Source organism: Columba livia, unplaced genomic scaffold (genome assembly GCF_036013475.1).
Source record: "Columba livia isolate bColLiv1 breed racing homer unplaced genomic scaffold, bColLiv1.pat.W.v2 Scaffold_745, whole genome shotgun sequence".
Classification (NCBI taxonomy): Eukaryota; Metazoa; Chordata; class Aves; order Columbiformes; family Columbidae; genus Columba; species Columba livia.
In genome coordinates, this window is record NW_027043782.1 from 1 (window position 1) to 21,193 (window position 21,193).

Consider the following 21,193-nt stretch of genomic DNA (forward strand, 5'->3'; position numbering starts at 1 on the left):
ATACTTCTCTTTAAGTCCGCTCCTTTTTTTAAATCTTTGCCTAGACCTTCAGGAAATGTCAAACCAAACTAACTACCCAGCAGTTCAACACGCAACCCACGCAAAATAAAGGCGACCCATGAGGAACCCCGTTACAAGTATCAGTCGTGCAACTGCTACTCTGTGGCACGGCTGCCCTGAACCGATCACCCCTAGAGATGAAGCCCGAGGGAGACACCACTCAGCCGGCAAATATTCCAAAAACACGTTTTGCTCACAGATCTTACAGCAAGTTTTCCCTCGGCAAACAAAAGATTAAACAGCAGCAACAAGCAGAAATAATACTCACAAGTCTGTGACTCACAAGAGGGCTGTTGCAAGAAGGATTTCTGGAAACGCTTGAACATCCATAGAAGTGGCTTGGAGCCACAAAAGCCCTGTCTCTTCAAACACGTTTTGCATTCTTCACACTACAGCACTAAAGAAAGATCAGAATCCCTTAGCATAGTACAATTCTGCAATACAGCGACCGGGTTGGTCGTGCTGCTAAGACACCTTGTCCAAAGATCTGCAGCTCTTGCTCTTTGCTGAAGACAAAAGGCCGATGAGTCGGTTCCAGCAGAGGCAAACCAAATCTAAGCACTGACAGGGCTGCAGAGCAAAATGGCCCCGCAATGGGGCCTCGTGGCCCCGGGGGCCGCCATGCCGGCCACCGCAGCGGCCGTTGGGGACGCCACGAGCCTCTGTGATGGCAGTTGGAGCAGAGCTGTGCCAGCTGCGCCATCGCTCCGAGAGAAGAGGCCGCAGACGACAGCGCCGGATCGACGCGAAGAAGAGAGAGGAGGCTCAGGGACCCCCTGGGATGGCTCCGCCGCCCAAACGGCGGCTGCCTGGCGGGAGCAGCAGCACCGCCCACAGGCAGGAGGAGCCCATGGAGATTGACCCACCCCGGGAAGAGGCGGAGCCCATGGAGGTGGATCCGCCTCGGCAGGAGGAGGAGGCGATGGAGGTGGATCCGCCTCAGGCAGGGCTGCTGGGGCCCAGCACCAGCATGGCCGGACCGCCTCCGGCGCCGCAGTGCCCTAAGCGCCGCAGGACGGCCGGGGGCTCTCCCAGAGCCCCCAAACAGGCGCCTGGCCGCAAGCGGCGCCGCCCCCGCAGCCGCCACTAGCCACCTCCGGGGGATGGGCCGGACCAGCAGCCGCTCTGGAGCCACAGGTGAGCCCGGCTTCCCAGCCCGCACCCCCGGCCCTCATGCCGGGGCATCTCCTCTGCCCTGGGGCCTGGGGAAGAGGCGAGGAGGGTCGCTGCCATCTTCTGCTCGGCAGCCCCAGAGCACCGGGAGGAGTCCTCAGGAGCCACCACACAGCGGGGGACAGCGCCACAGACGCCAGGACACCCGAGGACAGCGCTGGAGCTTGCCTTCAAGGCAAAAGGTTTTCACATTGCACAAATCATTCAGACTTTTCCTTTCGCTCTCCTTCTCCCTGTATGCAGACTATAGAGTTAATAGAAATATGTAGATATAGAAAATAAAAGCTAGGTGGATGTGTGTGTGCACAGAAGCCCGCTGGAGACCGCCAGAGACCGTCGGGGACAGAAGGACACCGTGGGATCTGCACCTTGCCTTATGAAAGGAGAAGTGTGGAGACTTGGAGACAAAACCTGACGAGGTATGCTTGTTATTCAGAGCCTGGTCTTTTGGAACCCTTCTCTTACTCCTCTGATTGGGTGAGATGCAAGGGTCTCCTTTACTTGTGTGTTCTCTGCTCCTCCTCTCCCCCCCCTCTTGCTGTTTTCCTCCATCATCTCTGTTGTGTCTTCTTGTTGCATTCAGTAATTCTCATCTCTGGCATTTTGGTTTTTTTCCCAGGTTTGGTCAGGAATTCTTGACAGGACTACCGGAAGGAGATTTTGAAGGTCAGAGGCATTTGGGCACTCTCGGCAGTCCGGGAGATGGCTCCGGCTCAAGGTAGGACAGGGTAGGATAGGCTAGGGCTTGGGCAGGTCCTGGGGGGCGTGAGCAGCCTGTGCATGGGACGAGGAGCCAGGTCTGGCTCACATGCTCAGGGAACAGCCGATCGCCAGCACTGGGGTCAGGAAGGAATTTTTTCCCCCGGGGCAGATTGGCACTGGTCCCCGGGGGTTTTTTGCCTTCCTCTGCAGCGCTGAGCACGACCACTTTGCAGAGCTCCTCTGGGCCCTTTTGGCTCGGTTCCTCCCTGCTGCTCAAGCACCAGGAAGATGGCCTCTCGTGCCCCGCAGCTGGGGGGAGGAAGGCTTTTTTTCCCCCCGAGGTGGGACAGCAAAGCGTCTCCGGGGGTTTTTTGCTTCCTCTGCAGCGCTGAGCACGGCCCCTTCCCACGGCTTCTTTGGGCCATTTGGGCTGGGCGCCTGCTGCTCCACGAGGTGGCCCTAAACTTAGCTAGAATAGCCTATCCAAAGCAGCATAGAACTAATCGCCTAAACCAACCTTAAAGAAGTGCAAGGAACTAACCCGCCTTCAAGAAGCTAAAATAAACTGAAACTAAACACTTGTATCCCTTGTGTTTTGTGTCGTTGAAAGTGTTTTGGAGTCGGGAAGTGGGGGGGAGTAAGGGAGAGGCGGGTGGACGTTGGGGAAGACGGGGTGAGACGGGGAGGGGGGAGAGAGGCGAGAGGGGAGAGAGGCGGGAGGGGGGAGACGGGGAGAGGGGAGACGGGGAGAGGGGAGAGAGGAGGGAGGGGGGAGGGGGGGGAGACGGGGAGAGGGGAGACGGGGAGAGGGGAGACGGGGAGAGGGGAGACGGGGAGAGGGGAGACGGGGAGACGGGGAGACGGGGAGAGGGGAGACGGGGAGAGGGGAGACGGGGAGAGGGGAGACGGGGAGACGGGGAGAGGGGAGAGAGAGGGAGAGAGGGGAGAGGGGAGGGAGAGAGGCGGGAGAGGGGAGAGAGGCGGAGAGGGGAGAGAGGCGGGAGACGGGGAGAGAGGCGGGAGACGGGGAGAGAGGCGGGAGACGGGGAGAGAGGCGGAGAGGGGGAGAGAGGCGGGAGACGGGGAGAGAGGCGGGAGACGGGGAGAGAGGCGGGAGACGGGGAGAGAGGCGGGAGACGGGGAGAGAGGCGGGAGACGGGGAGAGAGGCGGGAGACGGGGAGAGAGGCGGGAGACGGGGAGAGAGGCGGGAGACGGGAGAGAGGCGGAGACGGGGAGAGAGGCGGGAGACGGGGAGAGAGGCGGGAGACGGGGAGAGAGGCGGGAGACGGGGAGAGAGGCGGGAGACGGGGAGAGAGGCGGGAGACGGGGAGAGAGGCGGGAGACGGGGAGAGAGGCGGGAGACGGGGAGAGAGGCGGGAGACGGGGAGAGAGGCGGGAGGGGGAGACGGGAGAGAGGCGGGAGACGGGGAGAGAGGCGGGAGACGGGGAGAGAGGCGGGAGACGGGGAGAGAGGCGGGAGGGGGGAGACGGGGAGAGAGGCGGGAGGGGGGAGAGAGGCGGGAGGGGGGAGACGGGGAGAGAGGCGGGAGACGGGGAGAGAGGCGGGAGGGGGGAGAGAGGCGGGAGGGGGGAGAGAGGCGGGAGGGGGGAGAGAGGCGGGAGGGGGGAGACGGGGAGAGGCGGGAGGGGGGAGAGAGGCGGGAGGGGGGAGACGGGGAGAGGGGAGAGAGGCGGGAGGGGAGAGACGGGGAGGGGGGGGAGACGGGGAGAGGGGGGGAGACGGGGAGAGGGGAGACGGGGAGAGGGGAGACGGGGAGACGGGGAGGGAGGAGAGGCGGGAGGGGGGAGAGAGGCGGGAGGGGGGAGAGAGGCGGGAGGGGGGAGAGAGGCGGGAGGGGGGAGACGGGGAGAGGGGAGAGAGGCGGGAGGGGGGAGACGGGGAGGGGGGGGGAGACGGGGAGAGGGGGGGAGACGGGGAGAGGGGGGGAGACGGGGAGAGGGGAGACGGGGAGAGGGGAGACGGGGAGAGGGGAGACGGGAGAGGGGAGACGGGGAGAGGGGAGACGGGGAGAGGGGAGAGAGGCGGGAGGGGGGAGAGAGGCGGGAGGGGGGAGAGAGGCGGGAGGGGGGAGAGAGGCGGGAGGGGGGAGAGAGGCGGGAGGGGGGACACGGGGAGGGGGGAGAGAGGCGGGAGGGGGGACACGGGGAGAGGGGAGAGAGGCGGGAGGGGGGAGACGGGGAGGGGGGAGAGAGGCGGGAGGGGGGAGACGGGGAGGGGGGAGAGAGGCGGGAGGGGGGAGACGGGGAGGGGGGAGAGAGGCGGGAGGGGGGAGAGAGGCGGGAGGGGGGACACGGGGAGAACAAGCAACAGCAACAACAAGCAGAAATAATACTCACAAGTCTCAACCATCTTCTACGGCATTTTTCCGTACCGTCCGACACCGCCGGACCCGGCGGACACACCCGCTGCCCCCGCTCCAGCTGCCCGCCAAGCGGCGGCGCCGGCCGCGCACCCACGCGTGCCCACAAGCGGCCTCGCCCTCCCCGCCCGCCCGCCGGGCACAAGACGGACCCCAGCGCAGCCCCGCCCGGGCACCGGGAGAGCCGCCTCCCGCAAAGACCGACCCAGCAGCCCCGACGAGCGGATGGCGGAGCCGTCGCTCCTCGGCCCCGCCCCGTGTTCCCGTAAACGCGGGAACGAGCGGGAGTCGCGCGGTTTGGCTGCTCCCGAGAGAGAGTTGGACGAGAAACTCTTCCCGCCCCCTGTCCCTTCTTCTCCAGCCGGGCAGCCTCCTGGAGCTGCCGCCGCTACAACCGCTGCCGACAGCCCGGTGGCCCCGATGTGCCACCCCGCCCTTCCATCGGGCTTTTTCTTGTGCGTGGGCTGGCCGGTGGAGACTTTTCCGTGCTGTGTGTCACAGCTACTTGATGTGCTGATTTTTTTCCCACCCTATTTTCTCATTAACTCACAAGAAGGTTGTGGCAAGAACACCCGTTTCCGGAAACGCTTGAACATCCCTAGAATTGGCTTGGAGCCAAAAAAGCACTGTCTCTTCAAACACGTTTTGCATTCTTCACACTACAGCACTAAAGAAAATCGGTGTTTCCACTTCCACGGCCATTGCACGTCCTGTGGCGGGTCAGAGTCCAGAAGCACCGAGCCTTCATAAGCTCTGTCCTCTGCCTCGGAGGGTGACGCTCCCTCTAGAAATGCCCCCGCCTCTCAGAGGAGGGACAGACAGCTGCTGCTGTCCCGGGGCTGCAGGCTGGGCTCTCAAACGAGCCGAGTTCCCAGGTCACTCCCAACAACTCGGCTTTCGGCTCCTGGAGCGAAATGCAACCTTTGCAAGCACCTGATGCCGCTGCCCTGCCGGGCTGGGCACAGGAGCCCTTCGCCGTGACCAGGGCAGGGAGATGCAACGCTGGGCTTGACTCGCTGCGGAGCTGCAGGGCTGCTGTGCCATCCGGCAGCAGAGGGGGATGAAGTGCCAGCTGGGGCAGTGACAGGGACTGTGCCAGTCAGCGCAGGCAGGTGACAGGAACAACCGCGAAGCCACTAGTGAAATGCAAAGAGTACAGCACGGGAAAGAGCACTGGATCAGCACCCGGTGGATTGTCCCTTCGTTTTCTGTTGACCATCAGTGTTCTTTATTGAATTATTGATTTCTTTTTACTGATGTACGGTTGGTCATTTTCATACGTTTGGGGATTTTTTGGATATTCGTTTGCCTTTCTTTTTACAAGGGGAAAATGGTGTGCGACAAATTTTGATTCATACATGGTACAGGACGAACACTGGTTTTGCCAGTGCCTAACCAGACTCTCTGAATGGAGCTGGGGACTTGACACAAGGCTTCATGCAAATTTGGAAGCAGAGGGACCAGGGGATGTGTCTCCAGCAATACTACAGGGTGTTTCAAAAACATGGTCCCAATTTCACACGCAGAGTGATTTCCAATTGGGTCCATCTTTCCGAAACATCCTGTGCTTGGGGAGAGTTGTGGAAGCAAACGTGAGATGGGTCCTGTGTCACCTCTGTTCCTGCTCCTCGTCCCATAGTGCCGTGGCGGGATTCCTCCTCTGAAGGTGGTTCTTTTGAAGTAAATAAAACGTCTGTTGGAAGGAATTGTGGGAATTCAAAGACACGGTTCTTACACCTTTGGACAAATGTTTGCGTTAAAAACGCAGGCAAATTTTCTCTCCTTCTCCCTATATACGTGTATGCAGACTGTATAGTTTATAAAGACATGTAAAAATAGAAAATTAAATCGATAAATGTGTGCACACAGAAGCCCACACGAGACCACCGGAGACTGCAGGAGACCGTCGGACACCGCTAGAAACCACAGGACACCATTGGCTCTGTGTCTTGGTTTAAAAAGGAAAAAGGTTTTCACATTTCAGCAAATAATGAAGACTTGGGTTTTCTCCCTCCTTCTCCCGATACGTGTGTCTATGGACAATAGAGTTTAGAAAAATATGTACATACAGACAATAACAGCTATAAATGCATGCACACAGAAGCCCGCTGGAGACCGCCGGAGATTGCAGGAGACCGTGGGAGACTGAAGAAGGCCGCTGGAAACCACAGGACGCCACTGGAGAACGTGGGAGACCAAAGGACACCGTGGGACCTGCACCTTGCCTGAAAAAAGGAAGAGTTTCTTAACATTTTACAAATACTTCAGCCTTTTCCTTTCTCTCTCCCTCTGTAAATACTAGAAATGCAGTACGGGAGGAAGGGAGAAAAAGACGTCTTTTGAACTTACAATCATTATGATGCGATCTGCTACAATAACAGATTTTGACATTAAAACAAACATGCTCCTAGGAAAACATGCTCCTCTAGTAAGAAAACAGGAAAGATTTGTATCAGTTCTAGTGTAACATTGTATCTGATGAGACTGTGGCTTCCCTAGATGTCAGCTGGGGAACAGAGAGGCTGCAGGAGAGTTTGTTGACAGAAAGTGGGAAACGTGGATTTTTTTTTCCCAGTTAACTTTTCCTTTCCCTTTCCTCTTCTTCCCACCCCTGTTTAGGCTCACGACCTTCCAAAAGCTGTTGCGGCAGATCACACACAGGTCCCTGCCGTTTGCTCGAACTCTGTAACACCATCAGGCAGATACGTTATCGGGATATTGTCTTGCGTGCTGCTGGGCCAAGAAGTGACACGAACGCCGTGTAAACACGGGCAGTGATGGCTCCTGGTCAGCAGTCACAGGCTGGCCTCAGTAATTGCTGTGAGACTAATCCCACACAGGAGCAACAGTACATGCTTCTGCCTTGTCAGCTTCATGAACAGGGCAAGTGGAGGGGAAAAATGCTCTTCTGTTAACTTCAAGTCATCACCTATGCTATCTGCAGCAATAATCGATTTGTTGAAAAAACTGGGAAACTTTGATTTTTTTTTTCCCCCGTTAACGCTTTTCCCCCTCTTCCTCTTTTTCCCATCCCTCTTCAGGCTCATAACCTTGCAAAGGCTATTGCAGCAGCTCACACATTTCTTCTGAAGCATCCAGATGCTGAAATGAGGCAGAGAAATGTGGCCTACTGTCAGAGCAGACCTGAGGCCGAGCAGCAAATTAGAGACGTGGAGAGAGAAGCTTACGAGGTATGCTTTTTATTCAGAATCTGGGCTTTGGGAACCCTTCTATCACTCCTCGGATGGGGTGAGATTCAAGGATCTTGTTTGCTTACATGTCCTCTGCTCCTCCTCTCCTTCCCCTCTTGCTGTTTTCCTCTGTCATCTCTGTTGTGTCTTCTTGTTGCATTCAGTAATCTCATCTCTGGCATTTTGTTTCTTCTTCCCAGGTTTGGTCAGGAATTCGTAACAGGGCTGCAGGAAGAAGTACTGGAAGTAAGGCTGGACTGGCAACAAATCCACACTGTGTTTTGGCAAAAGAGGGACACGGTTAGGTTGATTACTCCCCTGTCTTGTAGATGACAGGGACTGATTTGGGGCCAGCACCCCAAAGGCTTCCTCCATAGGGTGCTGGGCGGAGTTGGGGTGGGCGGGGCTGCACACGCGTGGCTCTGTCACCCCCGTGTCACAATGCCAGCACCCGGCAATGCAGCGCTCACAATGCCCCGAGCAGGACCAAAAGGAGCAGCCGGGTCCCGTGTCCACTGCCAGAGCTGGCCCGGGGGCAGCCCCAACACATCCCACAGGAAGCACTTGAGGAGCTGGTGGAATCACAGGGCAGGGGCTGAGGGAGGAAGAGCTTGCATGAGGCTGCTGGAGGTTCTCCACTGCAAGGTGATCTGCTGGCAGGGCCACCTTCCAAGCTCAGCTCATGGATGGAAATCCTTTTCAACTGGGTAGCGGCGGAGAGACCAAGGGAATTTCTTCTGTGCTTGGAACACCCACTGGTGTCCCACCAGGCACAGGAAGGAGTCTTGCCCCCAAGGTCCATCAGCTCAGAGGCATCTGGGCACTCTCGGAAGTCCGGGAGATGGCTCCGGCTCAAGGTAGGACAGGCTAGGGCTTAGGCAGGTCCTGGGAGGCGTGAGCAGCCTGTGGGACGAGGAGCCAGGTCTGGCTCACATGCTCAGGGAACAGCCGATCGCCAGCACTGGGGTCAGGAAGGAATTTTTTCCCCCGGGGCAGATTGGCACTGGTCCCCGGGGGTTTTTTGCCTTCCTCTGCAGCACTGAGCATGACCACTTTGCACAGCTCCTCTGGGCCCTTTTGGCTCGGTTCCTGCCTGCTGCTCAAGCACCAGGAAGATGGCCTCTCGTGCCCCGCAGCTGGGGGGAGGAAGGCTTTTTTTCCCCCCCAGGTGGGACAGCAAGCGTCTCCGGGGGTTTTTCGCCTTCCTCTGCAGCGCTGAGCACGGCCCCTTGCCACGGCTTCTTTGGGCCTTTTGGGCTGGGCGCCTGCTGCTCCACGAGGTGGCCCTAAACTTAGCTAGAACAGCCTACCTGAATCAGCACAGAACAACTCACCTAAACCAATCTTAAACAACCTAAACCAGTCTGCCTTCAAAAACTTCAATCAGCCACCAACAACCTAAGCAGAACCTTAAACAATCTACAACAAATTACCTAAACCAAACAAAAGAAACCAACCAAAACACCCTAAAACAAACCTACCCAAAACCAAATGATCTAAAATATCCTACCTAAAACAATCTAAAACTACATAAACCGGCATTTCTCAGCCAACCTTAAGCGACCTGTAACCAAACAAGCTAAACAAACCAAAACCAACCAATCTTAACCTAAAACAACCATTAAACAATCTCAAACAACTTCAAAACAATCTGATAAAGGATAAAACTACCTAAAACAACCCATCTAAACCAACCTCAAAAATAGGAAACCAAAAGACATCACCTGACCAAAATGACCTCAAGCAAACAACCCAAAGCCAAATAGAACCACTGAAACCATCCTACAATCGCCAAGCTCAAACCCAATCTAAATCAACTAAACTTCAACAACTAAGCTAAAACCCCCTAAAAAACCTCAACAACCAAACTCCAACCACCAGCCACCCTACCCCATGCAGTGTCTCACTTGGATGTGTCTGCAGTCTTGGAAGCTTGACTACCCCAGGTTCTCCTACAAATGGACCCTGAGCTTGTTTGGAGGTTCTCAAGCACAGCGCAGCTACCGTATCCCCTTGACCTAGCAATGGTTCGCCTCTAGCGGGGAAGGTCGTCCTCTTTGAGCAAGGCAGGGAAACACTTGGAGCAGGGAAGGAGGACGGGGACATCTGCTGCAACAGCACAAACAGCCCCATCGAGCCTGGTGATTAGTGGGGGGACGCATGTCCCAGCGAGATTGCAGTCACATCCAAACCATCCAGACACAACCTAAAACCAACAAAACACAATGTAAATCTAACCAAAGCACCTAAAGCCCCCTCAACAACCAATCTAAACCACCCCAACCTGAAGGAACCCACCTTCAAAACATGCAACGTAAATAACACTGCCTAAAACAACCTATCAAAAAGGAAATAAACCAACCTAAACCAAACAACCTGAACCAACCTCAACAGAAACCCTTCAAACAACTTAAACAGTGTAAACCAAACCTGCCGAAACCAACCTACCTCAAAACACAGACACCCACCAACCCACCTAAACTGCCTACTGAAAACAAACAACCTAAAATAACCAACCAGCCGACCATGTCTCAACTTAAAGTCATCTGAACAAACCTAAACCAAACTACTGAAAACGGCCTCAACGAAAACAGCTTCACATACGCCACCTACAACAACCAACGGAAGACACCTTCAACCAAAAATCACCTACATCAAGCAACCTGAACCCACCAGCCTTCGACAACCAGCCTCTCACAATCACCCTCAAAGAACCTGCCTCAAACCAACCTCAAACGACCGCAACAAGCTGAACCAAGCTCGTAAAACCAGAAACCTCAACCAAATTAACGCAACCAGTGCTAAAGAAGCACCAGAAAACAGCACCAACCAAAGAACCCAGCAAAACCAAGAAAAGTAAACCTCCGAAGCTAAACAACACACATCAGCGGTAAGAAAATCACATCACACAGCCTAAACCAACCCACCTAAACTAACCAACCGAAACCAAGCTCAACCATCAAACCTGAAACAAGCAATCTAAGACCGCCAACCTGAACCAAACTTAACAAACCTTAACCTAAAACAACCGGCCTTCAGTGACCTACCAACACACAACCTACGTCATACGGTGTCAAACAACCAGTCTCAAAAAGCCTACCAAAACCAACTCGTATTAACTGACCTAAACCAACCAAATGAAACCAACTTAGCAAAACCCAACAAAACCAAAACAACAATGGAAACAACATCAACAACAAAAACAGAACACCAAACAAGGTAGAAAGAAACAAGCAAAACCCAAACAAGTTACAGACCAAGAAGGCAGATGTAGGAAGCAGCACGCAGAGATGTTGCATGGGGACCCAGTGCTTTGGAGCAGCCACTGGTGTCCTGTCAGGAACAGGAAGGATTCGCAGCTGCCACTCGGCACCTCTCCCTGCGGGCAACACCAGCGCCTGGCAGGGACCAGAGCGCTTCTCGTGCACCCTGCCCAAGAAGCACAGCAGCCAAACAAGGTGTGCAAGGCAAAACATCTGCTCGCCATCGCTACATGTGATGCTTTGGAAAAGATCCCACAGTACCACATACCTCTTCTTTGGTGCATGGTCAGTCCCGCGCCTCATTCTCAAGGTCCTCCCTCTTCAGGAACCTGGCAAAGCTTGGCCTCCATTCCTGCTGCTGCTCTCTGCAGCTCTGGGACTTGCCTTTGCCAGCCCGCAAGGGCTGTTTGTTCAAGCTAAACTGAAGAATGCATCAGCCTGCTCCTGGCTACACGTGGGCTTGTGTTAAGGATTGTGAGCATTGGCTCTGAAAAAGAGTGAGAAACGGAAATGACATGGAATAACAGAACATGAAAAAACATAAAATGAAGTAAATTAACATAAATAAAATAAAATTAAATAAAATTAAATTAAATTAAAAAAAAAAAAAAAAAAAAACGCTTGTATCTGTTGCGTTTTGTGTCCTGGAAAGTGGTTTTGAGGGAAGAGTGAAGGAAGGGAGAGGGAAAGGGGACGGGCAGGGGGGAAGGGAAGAGAAGGCAGAAGAGAAAAGAAAGCCCTGACAGAGCCCTGAGAGCTCCGTACCCGAAATTGTGTGGGTTTGACTGAAAGTGAATTCATTTCCTTCATGGAGTGAGAAACCTTTCTTTTTCACAGCTCGCACAGTCATTATTTGGAATTAGTTTGAGAACACGAGATAACACCCCAGCACAGAGCTAATGTTTTTAATTGCGCCGGTCTGAGAGCCAAGGGCATTCTGACTGCTCTGCCCACAGATGTGACGTATCGGGGAAGGGGGACAGAGATGGGACAGAGCTGGACTGACATCCAGGCTGATCGATACGAGTATTTCATCCCATTAGCGTCACGGTCATTATTTAAGGAGGGAGGGGATCTCTCTCACTCTCTCAGGCGTGCAGTGTAAGCTTCATAAACTGGCCACATGGGTCAAGAAAGCCACCTGGCAACCAAACAGACCCATTGCACTCTTCCGCTCAGCACATCAAGATTTGCCCTCTAAGTCTCGGCAATTTCTTGAATATCACCAATAATCAACACAGGTTTCAAACAGCAACATGGCATGACAAAATAATACATACTTCTCTTTAAGTCCGCTCCTTCTTTTAATCTTTGCCTAGACCTTCAGGAAATGTCAAACCAAACTAACTACCCAGCAGTTCAACACGCAACCCACGCAAAATAAAGGCGACCCACGAGGAACCCCGTTACAAGTATCAGTCGTGCAACTGCTACTCTGTGGCACGGCTGCCCTGAACCGATCACCCCTAGAGATGAAGCCCGAGGGAGACACCACTCAGCCGGCAAATATTCCAAAAACACGTTTTGCTCACAGATCTTACAGCAAGTTTTCCCTCGGCAAACAAAAGATTAAACAGCAGCAACAAGCAGAAATAATACTCACAAGTCTGTGACTCACAAGAGGGCTGTTGCAAGAAGGATTTCTGGAAACGCTTGACCATCCATAGAAGTGGCTTGGAGCCACAAAAGCCCTGTCTCTTCAAACACGTTTTGCATTCTTCACACTACAGCACTAAAGAAAGATCAGAATCCCTCAGCATAGTACAATTCTGCAATACAGCGACCGGGTTGGTCGTGCTGCTAAGACACCTTGTCCAAAGATCTGCAGCTCTTGCTCTTTGCTGAAGACAAAAGGCCGATGAGTCGGTTCCAGCAGAGGCAAACCAAATCTAAGCACTGACAGGGCTGCAGAGCAAAATGGCCCCGCAATGGGGCCTCGTGGCCCCGGGGGCCGCCATGCCGGCCACCGCAGCGGCCGTTGGGGACGCCACGAGCCTCTGTGATGGCAGTTGGAGCAGAGCTGTGCCAGCTGCGCCATCGCTCCGAGAGAAGAGGCCGCAGACGACAGCGCCGGATCGACGCGAAGAAGAGAGAGGAGGCTCAGGGACCCCCTGGGATGGCTCCGCCGCCCAAACGGCGGCTGCCTGGCGGGAGCAGCAGCACCGCCCACAGGCAGGAGGAGCCCATGGAGATTGACCCACCCCGGGAAGAGGCGGAGCCCATGGAGGTGGATCCGCCTCGGCAGGAGGAGGAGGCGATGGAGGTGGATCCGCCTCAGGCAGGGCTGCTGGGGCCCAGCACCAGCATGGCCGGACCGCCTCCGGCGCCGCAGTGCCCTAAGCGCCGCAGGACGGCCGGGGGCTCTCCCAGAGCCCCCAAACAGGCGCCTGGCCGCAAGCGGCGCCGCCCCCGCAGCCGCCACTAGCCACCTCCGGGGGATGGGCCGGACCAGCAGCCGCTCTGGAGCCACAGGTGAGCCCGGCTTCCCAGCCCGCACCCCCGGCCCTCATGCCGGGGCATCTCCTCTGCCCTGGGGCCTGGGGAAGAGGCGAGGAGGGTCGCTGCCATCTTCTGCTCGGCAGCCCCAGAGCACCGGGAGGAGTCCTCAGGAGCCACCACACAGCGGGGGACAGCGCCACAGACGCCAGGACACCCGAGGACAGCGCTGGAGCTTGCCTTCAAGGCAAAAGGTTTTCACATTGCACAAATCATTCAGACTTTTCCTTTCCTTCTCCCTGTATGCAGACTATAGAGTTAATAGAAATATGTAGATATAGAAAATAAAAGCTAGGTGGATGTGTGTGTGCACAGAAGCCCGCTGGAGACCGCCAGAGACCGTCGGGGACAGAAGGACACCGTGGGATCTGCACCTTGCCTTATGAAAGGAGAAGTGTGGAGACTTGGAGACAAAACCTGACGAGGTATGCTTGTTATTCACAGCCTGGTCTTTTGGAACCCTTCTCTTACTCCTCTGATTGGGTGAGATGCAAGGGTCTCCTTTACTTGTGTGTTCTCTGCTCCTCCTCTCCCCCCCCTCTTGCTGTTTTCCTCCGTCATCTCTGTTGTGTCTTCTTGTTGCATTCACTAACTCTCATCTCTGGCATTTTGGTTTTTTTCCCAGGTTTGGTCAGGAATTCTTGACAGGACTACCAGAAGGAGTGTTTGAAGGTCAGAGGCATTTGGGCACTCTCGGCAGTCCGGGAGATGGCTCCGGCTCAAGGTAGGACAGGGTAGGATAGGCTAGGGCTTGGGCAGGTCCTGGGGGGCGTGAGCAGCCTGTGCATGGGACGAGGAGCCAGGTCTGGCTCACATGCTCAGGGAACAGCCGATCGCCAGCACTGGGGTCAGGAAGGAATTTTTTCCCCCGGGGCAGATTGGCACTGGTCCCCGGGGGTTTTTTGCCTTCCTCTGCAGCGCTGAGCATGACCACTTTGCAGAGCTCCTCTGGGCCCTTTTGGCTCGGTTCCTGCCTGCTGCTCAAGCACCAGGAAGATGGCCTCTCGTGCCCCGCAGCTGGGGGGAGGAAGGCTTTTTTTCCCCCCGAGGTGGGACAGCAAGCGTCTCCGGGGGTTTTTTGCCTTCCTCTGCAGCGCTGAGCACGGCCCCTTGCCACGGCTTCTTTGGGCCATTTGGGCTGGGCGCCTGCTGCTCCACGAGGTGGCCCTAAACTTAGCTAGAACAGCCTATCCAAAGCAGCATAGAACTAATCGCCTAAACCAACCTTAAAGAAGTGCAAGGAACTAACCCGCCTTCAAGAAGCTAAAATAAACTGAAACTAAACACTTGTATCCCTTGTGTTTTGTGTCGTTGAAAGTGTTTTGGAGTCGGGAAGTGGGGGGGAGTAAGGGAGAGGCGGGTGGACGTTGGGGAAGACGGGGTGAGACGGGGAGGGGGGAGAGAGGCGGGAGGGGGGAGAGAGGCGGGAGGGGGGAGACGGGGAGAGGGGAGACGGGGAGAGGGGAGAGAGGCGGGAGGGGGAGACGGGGAGGGGGGGGGAGAGGGGGAGACGGGGAGAGGGGAGACGGGGAGAGGGGAGAGGGGAGAGAGGCGGGAGAGGGGAGAGAGGCGGGAGAGGGGAGAGAGGCGGGAGAGGGGAGAGAGGCGGGAGAGGGGAGAGAGGCGGGAGAGGGGAGAGAGGCGGGAGGGGGGAGAGAGGCGGGAGGGGGGAGAGAGGCGGGAGGGGGGAGAGAGGCGGGAGGGGGGAGAGAGGCGGGAGGGGGGAGAGAGGCGGGAGGGGGGAGAGAGGCGGGAGGGGGGAGAGAGGCGGGAGGGGGGAGAGAGGCGGGAGGGGGGAGAGAGGCGGGAGGGGGGAGAGAGGCGGGAGGGGGGAGAGAGGCGGGAGGGGGGAGAGAGGCGGGAGGGGGGAGAGAGGCGGGAGGGGGGAGAGAGGCGGGAGGGGGGAGAGAGGCGGGAGGGGGGAGAGAGGCGGGAGGGGGGAGAGAGGCGGGAGGGGGGAGGGAGGCGGGAGGGGGGACACGGGGAGGGGGGAGAGAGGCGGGAGGGGGGACACGGGGAGGGGGGAGAGAGGCGGGAGGGGGGAGAGAGGCGGGAGGGGGGAGAGAGGCGGGAGGGGGGAGACGGGGAGGGGGGAGAGAGGCGGGAGGGGGGAGAGAGGCGGGAGGGGGGAGACGGGGAGGGGGGAGAGAGGCGGGAGGGGGGAGAGAGGCGGGAGGGGGGAGACGGGGAGGGGGGAGAGAGGCGGGAGGGGGGAGACGGGGAGGGGGGAGAGAGGCGGGAGGGGGGACACGGGGAGGGGGGAGAGAGGCGGGAGGGGGGAGAGAGGCGGGAGGGGGGACACGGGGAGAGGGGAGAGAGGCGGGAGGGGGGAGACGGGGAGGGAGGGTGGACGGGGGTGAGGGAGGTGGGAGATGGGAGGGGGGAGAAGGGCATGGCTGCCCTGAACCGATCACCCCCTAGAGATGAAGTCCAAGGGAGACACCACTCAGCTGGCAAATATTCCAAAAGCACGTTTTGCTCACAGATCTTACAGCAAGTTTTCCCTCAGCAAACAAAAGATTAAACAGCAACAACAAGCAGAAATAATACTCACAAGTCTCAACCATCTTCTACGGCATTTTTCCGTACCGTCCGACACCGCCGGACCCGGCGGACACACCCGCTGCCCCCGCTCCAGCTGCCCGCCAAGCGGCGGCGCCGGCCGCGCACCCACGCGTGCCCACAAGCGGCCTCGCCCTCCCCGCCCGCCCGCCGGGCACAAGACGGACCCCAGCGCAGCCCCGCCCGGGCACCGGGAGAGCCGCCTCCCGCAAAGACCGACCCAGCAGCCCCGACGAGCGGATGGCGGAGCCGTCGCTCCTCGGCCCCGCCCCGTGTTCCCGTAAACGCGGGAACGAGCGGGAGTCGCGCGGTTTGGCTGCTCCCGAGAGAGAGTTGGACGAGAAACTCTTCCCGCCCCCTGTCCCTTCTTCTCCAGCCGGGCAGCCTCCTGGAGCTGCCGCCGCTACAACCGCTGCCGACAGCCCGGTGGCCCCGATGTGCCACCCCGCCCTTCCATCGGGCTTTTTCTTGTGCGTGGGCTGGCCGGTGGAGACTTTTCCGTGCTGTGTGTCACAGCTACTTGATGTGCTGATTTTTTTCCCACCCTATTTTCTCATTAACTCACAAGAAGGTTGTTGCAAGAACACCCGTTTCCGGAAACGCTTGAACATCCCTAGAATTGGCTTGGAGCCAAAAAAGCACTGTCTCTTCAAACACGTTTTGCATTCTTCACACTACAGCACTAAAGAAAATCGGTGTTTCCACTTCCACGGCCATTGCACGTCCTGTGGCGGGTCAGAGTCCAGAAGCACCGAGCCTTCATAAGCTCTGTCCTCTGCCTCGGAGGGTGACGCTCCCTCTAGAAATGCCCCCGCCTCTCAGAGGAGGGACAGACAGCTGCTGCTGTCCCGGGGCTGCAGGCTGGGCTCTCAAACGAGCCGAGTTCCCAGGTCACTCCCAACAACTCGGCTTTCGGCTCCTGGAGCGAAATGCAACCTTTGCAAGCACCTGATGCCGCTGCCCTGCCGGGCTGGGCACAGGAGCCCTTCGCCGTGACCAGGGCAGGGAGATGCAACGCTGGGCTTGACTCGCTGCGGAGCTGCAGGGCTGCTGTGCCATCCGGCAGCAGAGGGGGATGAAGTGCCAGCTGGGGCAGTGACAGGGACTGTGCCAGTCAGCGCAGGCAGGTGACAGGAACAACCGCGAAGCCACTAGTGAAATGCAAAGAGTACAGCACGGGAAAGAGCACTGGATCAGCACCCGGTGGATTGTCCCTTCGTTTTCTGTTGACCATCAGTGTTCTTTATTGAATTATTGATTTCTTTTTACTGATGTACGGTTGGTCATTTTCATACGTTTGGGGATTTTTTGGATATTCGTTTTCCTTTCTTTTACAAGGGGAAAATGGTGTGCGACAAATTTTGATTCATACATGGTACAGGACGAACACTGGTTTTGCCAGTGCCTAACCAGACTCTCTTGAATGGAGCTGGGGACTCGACACAAGGCTTCATGCAAATTTGGAAGCAGAGGGACCAGGGGATGTGTCTCCAGCAATACTACAGGGTGTTTCAAAAACATGGTCCCAATTTCACACGCAGAGTGATTTCCAATTGGGTCCATCTTTCCGAAACATCCTGTGCTTGGGGAGAGTTGTGGAAACAAACGTGAGATGGGTCCTGTGTCACCTCTGTTCCTGCTCCTCGTCCCATAGTGCCGTGGCGGGATTCCTCCTCTGAAGGTGGTTCTTTTGAAGTAAATAAAACGTCTGTTGGAAGGAATTGTGGGAATTCAAAGACACGGTTCTTACACCTTTGGACAAATGTTTGCGTTAAAAACGGAGGCAAATTTTCTCTCCTTCTCCCTATATACGTGTATGCAGACTGTATAGTTTATAAAGACATGTAAAAATAGAAAATTAAATCGATAAATGTGTGCACACAGAAGCCCACACGAGACCACCGGAGACCGCAGGAGACCGTCGGAGACCGAAGGACACCGCTAGAAACCACAGGACACCATTGGCTCTGTGTCTTGGTTTAAAAAGGAAAAAGGTTTTCACATTTCAGCAAATAATGAAGACTTGGGTTTTCTCCCTCCTTCTCCCTATACGTGTGTCTATGGACAATAGAGTTTAGAAAAATATGTACATACAGACAATAACAGCTATAAATGCATGCACACAGAAGCCCGCTGGAGACCGCCGGAGATTGCAGGAGACCGTGGGAGACTGAAGAAGGCCGCTGGAAACCACAGGACGCCACTGGAGAACGTCGGAGACCAAAGGACACCGTGGGACCTGCACCTTGCCTGAAAAAAGGAAGAGTTTCTTAACATTTTACAAATACTTCAGCCTTTTCCTTTCTCTCTCCCTCTGTAAATACTAGAAATGCAGTACGGGAGGAAGGGAGAAAAAGTCGTCTTTTGAACTTACAATCATTATGATGCGATCTGCTACAATAACAGATTTTGACATTAAAACAAACATGCTCCTAGGAAAACATGCTCCTCTAGTAAGAAAACAGGAAAGATTTGTATCAGTTCTAGTGTAACATTGTATCTGCTGAGACTGTGGCTTCCCTAGATGTCAGCTGGGGAACAGAGAGGCTGCAGGAGAGTTTGTTGACAGAAAGTGGGAAACGTGGATTTTTTTTTCCCAGTTAACTTTTCCTTTCCCTTTCCTCTTCTTCCCACCCCTGTTTAGGCTCACGACCTTCCAAAAGCTGTTGCGGCAGATCACACACAGGTCCCTGCCGTTTGCTCGAACTCTGTAACACCATCAGGCAGATACGTTATCGGGATATTGTCTTGCGTGCTGCTGGGCCAAGAAGTGACACGAACGCCGTGTAAACACGGGCGGTGATGGCTCCTGGTCAGCAGTCACAGGCTGGCCTCAGTAATTGCTGTGAGACTAATCCCACACAGGAGCAACAGTATATGCTTCTGCCTTGTCAGCTTCATGAACAGGGCAAGTGGAGGGGAAAAATGCTCTTCTGTTAACTTCAAGTCATCACCTATGCTATCTGCAACAATAACAGATTTTAACATTAAAAAGAATTTCCTCATTATGCATCTGTTAGTAAAACTGAGAAGAATTGTATCAGATCTAGTGTACGATTGTATCTGCCGAGACCGTGGCTTCAGTACAAGTAAGCTGGGAATCTAGAAGCTGCAGGAAAATTTGTTGACAAAAACTGGGAAACTTTGATTTTTTTTTTTCCCCCGTTAACGCTTTTCCCCCTCTTCCTCTTTTTCCCATCCCTCTTCAGGCTCATAACCTTGCAAAGGCTATTGCAGCAGCTCACACATTTCTTCTGAAGCATCCAGATGCTGAAATGAGGCAGAGAAGTGTGGCCTACTGTCAGAGCAGACCTGAGGCCGAGCAGCAAATTAGAGACGTGGAGAGAGAAGCTTACGAGGTATGCTTTTTATTCAGAATCTGGGCTTTGGGAACCCTTCTATCACTCCTCGGATGGGGTGAGATTCAAGGATCTTGTTTGCTTACCTGTCCTCTGCTCCTCCTCTCCTTCCCCTCTTGCTGTTTTCCTCCGTCATCTCTGCTGTGTCTTCTTGTTGCATTCAGTCATCTCATCTCTGGCATTTTGTTTCTTCTTCCCAGGTTTGGTCAGGAATTCGTAACAGGGCTGCAGGAAGAAGTACTGGAAGTAAGGCTGGACTGGCAACAAATCCACACTGTGTTTTGGCAAAAGAGGGACACGGTTAGGTTGATTACTCCCCTGTCTTGTAGATGACAGGGACTGATTTGGGGCCAGCACCCCAAAGGCTTCCTCCCAAAGGTGCTGGGCGGAGTTGGGGTGGGCGGGGCTGCACACGCGTGGCTCTGTCACCCCCGTGTCACAATGCCAGCACCCGGCAATGCAGCGCTCACAATGCCCCGAGCAGGACCAAAAGGAGCAGCCGGGTCCCCTGTCCACTGCCAGAGCTGGCCCGGGGGCAGCCGCAACACATCCCACAGGAAGCACTTGAGGAGCTGGTGGAATCACAGGGCAGGGGCTGAGGGAGGAAGAGCTTGCATGAGGCTGCTGGAGGTTCTCCACTGCAAGGTGATCTGCGGGCAGGGCCACCTTCCAAGCTCAGCTCATGGATGGAAATCCTTTTCAACTGGGTAGCGGTGGAGAGACCAAGGGAATTTCTTCTGTGCTTGCAACACCCACTGGTGTCCCACCAGGCACTTGGGCACTCTCGGAAGTCCGGGAGATGGCTCCGGCTCAAGGTAGGACAGGGTAGGATAGGCTAGGGCTTAGGCAGGTCCTGGGAGGTGTGAGCAGCCTGTGGGACGAGGAGCCAGGTCTGGCTCACATGCTCAGGGAACAGCCGATCGCCAGCACTGGGGTCAGGAAGGAATTTTTTCCCCCGGGGCAGATTGGCACTGGTCCCCGGGGGTTTTTTGCCTTCCTCTGCAGCATTGAGCATGACCACTTTGCAGAGCTCCTCTGGGCCCTTTTGGCTCGGTTCCTGCCTGCTGCTCAAGCACCAGGAACATGGCCTCTCGTGCCCCGCAGCTGGGGGGAGGAAGGCTTTTTTTCCCCCCCAGGTGGGACAGCAAGCGTCTCCGGGGGTTTTTCGCCTTCCTCTGCAGCGCTGAGCACGGCCCCTTGCCACGGCTTCTTTGGGCCTTTTGGGCTGGGCGCCTGCTGCTCCACGAGGTGGCCCTAAACTTAGCTAGAACAGCCTATCCAAAGCAGCATAGAACAACTCACCTAAACCAATCTTAAACAACCTAAACCAGTCTGCCTTAAAAAACTTCAATCAGCCACCAACAACCTAAGCAGAACCTTAAACAATCTACAACAAATTACCTAAACCAAACAAAAGAAACCAACCAAAACACCCTAAAACAAACCTACCCAAAACCAAATGATCTAAAAAATCCTACCTAAAACAATCTAAAACTACATAAACCGGCATTTCTCAGCCAACCTTAAGCGACCTGTAACCAAACAAGCTAAACAAACCAAAACCAACCAATCTTAACCTAAAACAACCATTAAACAATCTCAAACAACTTCAAAACAATCTGATAAAGGATAAAACTACCTAAAACAACCCATCTAAACCAACCTCAAAAATAGGAAACCAAAAGACATCACCTGACCAAAATGACCTCAAGCAAACAACCCAAAGCCAAATAGAACCACTGAAACCATCCTACAATCGCCAAGCTCAAACCCAATCTAAATCAACTAAACTTCAACAACTAAGCTAAAACCCCCTAAAAAACCTCAACAACCAAACTCCAACCACCAGCCACCCTACCCCATGCAGTGTCTCACTTGGATGTGTCTGCAGTCTTGGAAGCTTGACTACCCCAGGTTCTCCTACAAATGGACCCTGAGCTTGTTTGGAGGTTCTCAAGCACAGCGCAGCTACCGTATCCCCTTGACCTAGCAATGGTTCGCCTCT

The 21,193-nt window shown here is 55.4% G+C and overlaps 3 long non-coding RNA genes across 13 annotated transcripts in view; 2 read left to right on the forward strand and 1 right to left on the reverse strand.

Moving 5' to 3' along the window:
• Window positions 1–49: 49 nt before the first annotated feature.
• The window catches only part of LOC135578131 (uncharacterized), a 34,571-nt gene continuing 13,427 nt past the window's right edge, over window positions 50–21,193 (reverse strand). For 4 of the 11 annotated variants that reach the window (XR_010469462.1, XR_010469461.1, XR_010469465.1 and 1 more), the window contains 4 exons: window positions 15,822–19,413; window positions 12,375–12,503; window positions 11,040–11,258; window positions 7,502–7,733 (listed from right to left, as the gene is read on the reverse strand). This is a non-coding gene — a long non-coding RNA (uncharacterized LOC135578131). Of the gene's footprint in view, window positions 458–4,294; window positions 6,543–7,501; window positions 7,734–11,039; window positions 11,259–12,374; window positions 12,504–15,821; window positions 19,414–21,193 lie in introns of those variants that run through there. The other 7 variants (XR_010469460.1, XR_010469457.1, XR_010469464.1 and 4 more) reach the window with 7 other exon arrangements.
• Window positions 451–2,519, forward strand: LOC135578129 (uncharacterized). Its single transcript, XR_010469455.1, has 3 exons — window positions 451–1,415; window positions 1,543–1,652; window positions 1,853–2,519. It is a non-coding gene; the product is annotated as an uncharacterized LOC135578129 (long non-coding RNA).
• LOC135578130 (uncharacterized) lies at window positions 12,501–14,559 on the forward strand. The gene is made up of 3 exons (XR_010469456.1): window positions 12,501–13,461; window positions 13,583–13,692; window positions 13,893–14,559. It is a non-coding gene; the product is annotated as an uncharacterized LOC135578130 (long non-coding RNA).